Here is a 10,250-nt window from a genome sequence, read left to right on the forward strand (position 1 = left end):
ATTGTCTTCTGTCTGTCTGTTTCTGTCTTGATACAGTCAAATGCTGTTCTTTTACAAAACAAAACATATCATTGAATGATTGTCTAAAACAAATGGTTTTTCTTAAACATTAATTGGGTACATTGCTGGCAAGAAAATTCAACATCAGAATGGCCTACAGACAGAGACATTTCCTTATTTGTTCCCCTGTTCAACTGTAAAAATATGGCCTGTCTGATGCATTTTTATAGAGTTGGTTAGGAAAACTTTTTTTACATGAGCTACTGGCTCTTCAGGCAGAGGGACGTGACAGGTAAAATATCCTATGGGCAGAACATAAATCAATTAGCATGAAACGAATACCTATTATGAATTAAGCACAATGTTAACCCTATAAACATGAAGTTTATGTGATTCATGCACATAAGGATTTTTAGTGTCATGGGAAAGACTGGTATGAACAAATAGTCAATAGAGGCAGTGAGCTCAAGAATAAATACCTTGGTATTACACAGTAAGAAGAACATAATATCTCTTACAGGTAAGTAGTGTATTTCCAGAGAAGTAAGTTGACTACTGGGCTGGACTTTGAATATATCCTTATTGATTTTTAGGTGTAAAGACTGGGAATAGGCCATTGAATGGATGAGAAACATCATGTACAAAGATTCAAAACCTATGTGGAATGGCATGGTAGGTTTAGACAACTATAAATATTGTTAACTCCCCAATTTTAGAGTATTAGGATAAGAAGAGAAATGGAATGAATTAAGGCTAAAACAAGAATCAGAAACTTGAAATGTCTTTGTTCAAGCTCTGGTGACTGGAAATCAAGGACGATACTTAAGCAAAAGAGCATTATTTGCCTATGGGTTTTGTTGTAGTTGTTTTTTATTACAAAAAGTTGTATTTTCTTTTTTAAAAACAGTTTTATTGAATTTTTCACATAAATAGAAAAAGTTATATGTCCATTTTTTTAAAAAACAGTTTTATTGAGGTTTTCACATAAATAGAAAAAAACAACCTTAAAATTCACATGGAGACACAAAAGACCTCAGATAGCAAAGCAACCTTGATCAAGAAGAACAAAGCTAGATGCACTACACTTTCTGACTTCAAATGGTATTATAAAGTTACAGTAATCAAAACAATATGGTACTGGTATAAAAGCAGATAAATAAACCAATGGAACAGAAAAGAGAATTCAGAAGTAAACCTATACATTTACAGTCAACTGATCCTCAAGGAGGAATACACACAATGCAGAATGGATAGTCTTTTTTTTAAAATTTTTTTTAACGTTTATTCATTTTTGAGACAGAGAGAGACAGAACATGAACGGGGGAAGGGCAGAGAGAGAGGGAGACACAGAATCGGAAGCAGGCTCCAGGCTCCGAGCCATCAACCCAGAGACCAACGCAGGGCTCGAACTCACGGACCGCGATATCGTGACCTGAGTCAAAGTCAGATGCTTAACCGACTGAGCCACCCAGGCACCCCAAGGATAGTCTTTTCAATAAATGGTGTTAGGTAAACTAGATATCCATATGCAAAAAGTTGAAATTGTACTGGTCTCACACACACAAAATTCATTTCAAAATGGATTAAAGGATTAAGCGTAAGACCTGAAACCATAAAACTCCTGAAACAACAACAACAACAACAACAGCAGCAGCAGCAACAGCAGCAACAACAACAAAACAACAACAACAACAATAAAAAAAAAAAAAAGAGAAAATCTTAACACTGGTCTTGGCAATAATTTCTTGATATAATACCAAAAGCACAGGCAACAAAATCAAAAATAGACACGTTGGATTACATCAAAGTAAAAAGCTGCTTCAGAGAAAGAAAACAGCAAATGAAAATGCAACTTATGGAATGAGAACAAATATTTGTAAACTATAAGGGGTTAATCTCCAAATATAAAGAACTCATACAATTCAATACCAAAAATACAAATGATCTCATTAAAAATGGGCAAAGTACTTAAATAAACACTTTCAAAATAAGTTCAAATGGCTACCATACATGAAAAAGTGTTCAACATTTCTTTTTTACTTATTTATTTTTTTAGTTTTCTTTATTTTTGAGAGGTAGAGAGAGAGAGACAGAGTGCTTGTGGGGGAGGGACAGAGAGAGGGGGAGACACAGAATCAGAAGCAGGCTCCAGGCTCTGGGCTGTCAGCACAGAGCCTGATGTGGGCCCGAACTCATGAACCGTGAGATCATGACCTGAGCTGAAACCGGAGGCACAACTGACTGAGCCATCTAGGCACCCCTCAGCATTTCTAATCATCCGGGAAATGCAAATCAAAGCCGCAATGAGATAGCACTTCACATGTGTAAGGATGACTGTTATTAAAAGGACAAAGAGAAATAGTGATGGTCAGGAAGTATGGAAGAGGGAATTCTTGTACACTGCTGGTGGGAATACAAATTCGTAGAGCTATTTCAGAAAACAGTGTGGAGATTCCTCAAAAAATGAAATATAGAGGGTCACCTGGGTGGCTCATTTGGTTAAGCATCTGGCTCTTGATTTCGGCTCAGGTCTAGATCTTATGGTTCCTGGGATCGGCTCCTGCCTTGGGCTCTGTGCTGACAGTGCAAAACCTGCTTGGGATTCTCCATCTCTCTCTGCCCCTCCCCCGCTTATGCACGTACACTCTCTCAAAATAAATTTAAAAAGTGAAAAAATGAAAAATAGAACTACTCTATGATCTGGTAACCCCACTTCTGGGCACATATCCAAAAGGAACTGAAAACAAGATGATAAAGAGACATTTTCACTCCCGTATTCATCAAAGCATTACTCATAATAGCCAAGATATAGAAATAACCTAAATTTCCCTTGCCAGAAGAGTAGATAAAGAAAATATAGTATAGTATTAGATTACATATACAGGGGAATGTTATTCTGTCCTAAGAAGAAAAGGAATATCACATCTATGTGATAACATGGATGGAGCTAGAGGGCATTAATACTAAGTCAGAGAAAGACAAACACTGTATGATTTCTCTTATATGTAGAGTCTTTATTTTTATTTTTTTTTAAGTTTATTACAAGGGAGGGGCAGAGAGAGAGGGTGAGAGAGAGAATCCTAAGAAGACTATGCACTGTCAGCACAGAGCCTGATGTGGGGCTCAATCTCATGAACCATATGATCGTGACCTGAGCCGAAATCAAGAGTTGGACGCGCAACTGACAGAGTCACCCAAGTGCCCCTGTAGAATCTTTAAAAAACCAATCTCATAGAAAGGGAAAACAGATTGATGTGCCTAGAGACTGGGAGAGAGGGAAATGGGGTGACGTTGGCCAAAGGGTACAAAATTTCAGTTGGGCAAGATTACATTCTACATGTACAGGAAGTAACAATAGTTAAGAATACTGTGTTTTATACTTGATTTGTACTTGAAATCTGCCAAAAAGATCTTAAGTTAAATATTATCACACACATACACACACACGTGCATGAACACACACACACACACACATACCATACACAGTACACAAACACATGCACAAAACTTTGAGCATGTTAATTAAGTTGATTGCAGAGATCCTTTCATAATTTATATGTAAGTCATATGGTTTTTTGGTGTTCAGATTTTTTGTTTTTGTTTTGTTCTTTTATTTTCATTGAGCTACGAAGTATAACTGCAGCTTTTTGACAAACTTACCCCTGGTTTTATAAAAAACTATCCTTGGTTTCTTTCTATAGGAAAAACACAGCCTTCCCAAGTAAAAGCAGAAATACAGCACTGGTTAAAAACAAAGAGTTTGGAATCTGGCTAATGGGGATTTTTGTCACACACAGGCTAATTCACCTACTCAATCTTAAAAAAGGGGAAGAGGTATCTTAGTCCATTTGAGCTGCTAAAAATATCTACCATACAGTGAATGGCTTATAAACAACAAGTATTATTTTTTTTTCTCACAGTTCTGGAGGTTGGGGATTCCAAGATCAAGATGCCAGCAGATACGGTGTGTGAGAGCCTACTTCCTGGTTTATACATGGCCATCTTTTCACTGTGCTCTTTCTGCGTGATGGAAGAGGTAAGGGAGCTCTCTGAGGTATCTTGTAAGAGCATTCCTCCAGTGCCGTCATGACTTAACCACTCACAAGGCTCCCCACCCCCAAACACCATCATTTTGGGGATTAGGTTTCAACATATGTATTTGGAGAACTGGGGGACACAAACATTCAGTCTGTTTTAATAATAATTATCTCTTCCTACTCCATGTCTAGATCTTTCTCATCACTCAGGTCTCACCTTCTCAGGAAAAACTTGCTAACCTCTGTAAATAATTACTCTCTGACTCACAGTCGGGGCTGGCTTCATGGGCATGTGACCAATGCAGTTGTACAAGGCCTCACATTTAGAAGGATCCTGTACTTGGGATTTAGTGTTCTGCACTTGCCAACTTGAAATTCCTAGTAATTTTACTTTTGAATTTGTATTTTATAAGTGAAATCCAATGGGTCAATGGAGCACGTACCCAGGCTTGGAACTTTAGCTCACACAGAGTATCATGTCACAGCAATGCTGTGGGATGGTTTCTTGACCACCTGCCTCCCTGCCCCCTGTTCCCTAGGCCTACTGAGCCTCCTTCTCTCTCCTGCCCATGACTACTTTCATTCTCTTCCCTGTCAGGTGCATGGGCATGGACACAGCATGTCAGAGTTGGTCACACTGCCCTATGACATCTTGGAGTAGGACATGACACCTTACTCTAGGCTGGCAGCACAATGCCCTGTCTGGTAGGTGATTGACCAGAGTTTGTGTCTCATCAGGGAAAAGTCTTTTGCCTACCCCCAGTCCAATTACCATGTATATCCTGTCTGGGAGGTTTAAAGATCTGTAGTACATGCTCATCTATTGTTGGTCTCTGCAGTGGCAAGCCTGCAGGAAAGGGATAAAGCAGATCCTACTCCTGAATACCCCACCCCTGGCCAGGGCACAGTGTGCCAGTTCACGAGCTTGTGGATGGAGACCCAGGCACCCGCAGGATTTCTTTCATGTGGCAGTGCCTATGAGCACCTCTGAGAGTCTGTACTCACCTTCAAAGATCCTTGTGTCCAGGAGCACTCTCTCAGTCAGATCTATTCCTGAGCAATTCTCTCTTTCTCCTTCCAACCTTCCTGAAGCTGACATGTATTTGTCCCATCGGATGAGCTTGAGACACCCTCCAGAGATGAGCCATGAGATAATAATTGAGTAATTTCAGGACACGGAGTCAAATGAGATACAAATAATTAGCAGGTAACATGTATCAAGCTAATATTAATTATAAATTAAGGTTCCATTGAAGTAGAGTCTACATCTGTTTTGTCAAACACCAAATATTAATTGCATTCCTGTCAGAATGGCCGGTATAGGTTGGGTATTTAATAAATATAGGTATTGAATGGATGAATGAATGAATGATGAAATGAATGAACATAGGTTTGTATAAGGATTAAATGAGAAAACCAGCATAGTATCTGGTACATAGGGCTCAAATTGGTGGTTGTGGACATCGTAGCAATGATAGTAATAAAAATGGTAATGATGGTGGTGATGATGACGATGGTACTCTTCCACCTGATACAATATATTTTCTGTAAAATTACATTTCTTAATATACAAATTAATCATTTTTTAAGATATGACTTGTGATTTCTTTCTCTCGTGCTCTGTGGCTTTGCCCCATATATTCTTCTGACTGAAATATTATTCATCGTTCCCTCTTATCCTGTAGCTTATTTGTAACTTTTATTTCCTCAATTTATATTTTAAAAATTAGCTAAATATTATACACTCCGGGAGATCTGTCTGGACATATCTGGCTAGGTCATATCTGCCTGTCTACCTTTTAACTCTTTCACCCTTTTTAAAAAATGTTTGTTTTTGAAAGAAAGAGAGCGTGCACACATGTGTGAGTGGAGGAGGGGCCGAGGGAGAGGGGGACAGAGGATCTGAAGGGGGCTCTGTGCTGACAGCAGAGATCCTGTTGCAGGACTCAAACTCAAGAATTTTAACATCATGACCTGAGCCTAAGTTGGACACTTAACCAACTGAGCCACCCAGGCACCCCTCTCACACTTGTAGTACATATCAGTCTTGCAATTCGTGTCTGTGTGATTTTTGCATAGTGTTAATTATCTCTCACTGTTGCTATATGTTCTGTGTGTATAGGGCCTACTTTTTTTTTTATACAATAGTCATTTATTTCTCATAGCTGTGGAGGCTGGGAAGTCCAAGACCAAAGTGCAGGCAGATTTGGGATATGATGAGGACCAGCTTCCTTTATGCTGTTTAGGTCTCTTTTATAAGGGCACTAATCTCTTCATGTGTGCTCCACCTTCATTATGTGATCACCTCCAAAGGGCCCCATCCCCTAATACCATCACAGTGGCGGTGAGGATTTCAATTTATTAATTTTGGAATATAGGGTCTTCATTTTTGCTTAATGTGATAGCCCAACACATAGCTCAGATCCTGGCACGTAGTTCCCATGTAACACACATTTACTGCATGAATTTTTTATTGAAGATGTTAAAAAAAAAGTACAGGAAATGAAGATGGTGGGGTTGCAGCAAATGAAGATGGTGGGGGATTAATAGAAACATTATTCTAAGTAGTAGAAACATTTCCTGTGTCTTTATTCCCAAATGATTCTCTTTACTGCTTCTCTTTCAACCCCTTTTTGAATTCTTGTGATGCCTATTCAAGTTTGTGCATGTATTTACTTGTTTCTTCTTCATGTTGTTCCTTTCTCCCAAAGAGCGCCCCTGGTAGCTCTGACAAATCAAGGGAGGATATTCATTCTTTGAGCTTGCAGAGCTCTGCTATATAGCCTCAGGTAAAATTGTTCAAAGAGCCCAAAAGGAAAGTAAAAAGAGACAACAGAACACCTAACATGATGCCATCTTTCCCCTTGGGTTTACCTTTTCTGCATTTCTGGTTGCCTCTAAGTTGATTGAGCAAGAATTCACTCTCAAACACTTGAAAAGACTTATTAGCCAAGTCTCTATATACGTGGAAGATCTTCTAAATCAGACACATTCATGTTTGTAGGTGTTGAAGTTTTACAATATGAATGGAGCCTTCTTTAAGATAAAAAATACAAAATTATGAATTTAAATCTATATGAAATACCATATTTATTTAGAATGAGAAAAGAAATCACAACAGAATATAATTTAAAAAATTACAAATGTCACATGATGCAAAAGAATAGCATATTTTTAAAATTAATTCCTTGAAACAGTACCTTAAGACTTTCTGTTTCCTAAATTATTTGGCAGCATAATCTTATGATAGCTTTAGATTATTTTCTCTTGTAGAGTGAATAGAAAGTTAACTTCAGGCTCTTTATTTATTTATTTTTTTTAACGTTTATTTATTTTTGAGACAGAGAGAGACAGAGCATGAACAGGGGAGGGTCAGAGAGAGGGAGACACAGAATCTGAAACAGGCTCCAGGTTCTGAGCTGTCAGCGCAGAGCCCGACTCGGGGCTCGAACTCACGGACCGCGAGATCATGACCTGAGCCGAAGTCAGCCGCTTAACCGACTGAGCCACCCAGGCGCCCCAACTTCAGGCTCTTTAAAAGGAAGTATGATTTTTTTAATTTATTGTTCTTGAATTGCCAAATATAGTCTCGATGGAATAAAAATTGTAATTTGGTTAGGCTTCAATGAGAACCAAATCTTTTTCTTTTTAAGTTACATGTGTATGGGTTGGAAAAAAATTCTATTGACAAGCTTTAAATTTTAAATATATTTTTTTTCTTTCTTCTATCAGATAATTCTGGTGCCGGGGGCCAAATCACATATTTGTACATGATACTACACTCATCAGTGTGGTGCTGTGGTCAGTGGGAGATAGGTAAATCTTTGGAAGTCCCTACATTGTGACACCTAGCAATAACTATGATACACAAAGCAACTGAACCATGTGAATATATTCTGCTAAATCCACAAAGTCCCAGCAGACTCTCCAGTCAGCTAGACCCCAAAATGTCCACAGGGTACGTCACTCCTAACCCATGGGAGAAGAAAGGCAAAGAGTGATTGGAGAAGGAAAGAAATAATGGTCTTGACTAATTGAGGTTAAAATGTCTTTGCCAATTTTATAAAAACACAACCATGTGACTCCAGTGTTGGTCTCTCTATAGATAATGGGTACCTGTAGATGAGAAGCCCTGAAATATGTTTCACTCCCTGTTTGGTAAACATATCTTTGCTTCCTACACAAATTTCTCTCAACAAATGTCATTTAGTTATGCTGGCCTTTCTCCAAATCACTGAGATAATACTTTTTCAGGGACACAGTAGAGGTGCAATATGGTTGTCATGTTGCCCTTCAAAGGAGAGTTATTGAATAAAGGTGCTGACTTAAAACCTAAATAGTACTAGATTCTAGATTATGCTAGAGGGAAAATAGAAAGGATAACTGTCTTCATGCCTCTCACTGCAAACGTTTGTTGACTCTATACAATGTAGTGGACACTGCATTGAGAGCTTACGCGTAGTTGTTCATTGGCTGTTTATAATGTCCCTGTGAGGATATCTGTAGTGAGTTCCACTGTATAGGCAAGAATGCTGAAATAGACAAATTCAGTAAAGTACCCCAAGGACAAGCTGATGAAACTGACATTTTCATTAAGGAAGTCTGATTCCAGCATTGGCACTCTTAGCCACTCTATTCTACTGCTTCATGTTACCCCCTGCCCCGGCCCCCCCCCATTCCTCAGTACATTGAAAAGCAATGTACTCATCTCTCCCTATGATGTAGAGAAAATAACCTAAGGTGTGGAATGAAAGCAAGTTTAATGTACATCTCCTTTAAATATTATTAGTTGAATGAGCCAGTTACTTTATTGTTGAATTTTTTGCCTCTCATCTGTAAATGAATATTTTTATGACCCTTTTTTGAAGAAGAATTAAACTATTGTTTGAGACAACTTTCAGCTCATTGGACAAGTTCTTTGCCTGAACTTCAGATTGTTTACACGGTAGCTGTTTGGCCTTAAGCAACTCCATTCCTCTTACCTGCACAATGGGATTGCATCATTCATTTCTATTGGTGAGAGGATACAACAAAAAACAAAGGTGAAAGGGATCCATCAGTCCTAATTTGCATAATGCAAAATGTGTGCTACTAAAACCATAATTATTTCCATATTTTAAATTGATAGCAATTATGGATATCAAGTTTATGAGCATAAGATGTCTAAAAAATTAAGACTTGAACCTGTGTCCATCTTTGAGGAGGATGAGGAGAAAGGAGGTTTGGGTTTGTCCAGTCAATTAAAACTAAATTCCTGATGGCACAAGTTGTTTCTGATTTTGACATTCTGTTCCCATAGCTGGGGCAACAGAACTTAGGTTAGCCACTGGGTCATTTTTTTTTTTAGTTTTTTAAATGATTTTTAAAATTTAGAGAGAGAAAGAGAGAGACAGAGGACAAGCTGGGGAGGGGCAGAGAGAGAGGGAGACACAGAATCGAAGCATGCTCCCAGGCCCTGAGCTGTCAGCACAGAGCCCAATGCATGGATCAAACTCATGAACCACGAGATCATGACCTGGGCCTAAGTCAGATACTCAACCAACTGAGCCACCCAGGCACCCCTAGGTAAATTATCCCTAGGTAGTTTTTTTTCTCACAAAGAAAGAATCTTCCTGGAGTTCAGAAATAAAATTTTAAAGAGCAGACAATAAAAGAAATAAAACACACTTGTTTATGTACTTAATGTAACTGCGTTTCAGACATCTTCTCTAGATTTTGTTTCTTTTTTTATAATGAGGATGACATTTTCTTTGGTGTTGCTTTAAAAATGTAGGCTGTAAACACTGAGAAAGAAAAGAGGCAATTGTTACGTACTAAACTCAAGTACATTATATTAATCAATTTTACATATCTTTACTCAACCTCATTCATTCAATCCGTGTGTCTTCCCTGGACCACAATTTACTATGAGAGTCATGTCTCTACCTCCACTTTAGTTTGGACCAAGCCCAAGTGAAACTATGAAAAAGGCATATATAAAGAAAGATAGATGTGGTTTACTGCATGGGGACAGGAAGCAAAATGACCTCTCAAATGTTCCCAACTGAGGACATGACATTTTCAGAAGAGTCAAAAAAAATTGTGAAGTCACCTTTTCCATATTCTACCCATTTAATGTTGATATATTCATGGCTGCTTACAAGAAAAAGTCAGGGTAAAGTCGCACTAGGAAACAGTAATTCACTTCGGGTGATTATCAGAAAGGACTAATGG

The sequence above is a fragment of the Panthera leo genome, chromosome E2 (genome assembly GCF_018350215.1).
Source record: "Panthera leo isolate Ple1 chromosome E2, P.leo_Ple1_pat1.1, whole genome shotgun sequence".
Lineage (NCBI taxonomy): Eukaryota > Metazoa > Chordata > Mammalia > Carnivora > Felidae > Panthera > Panthera leo.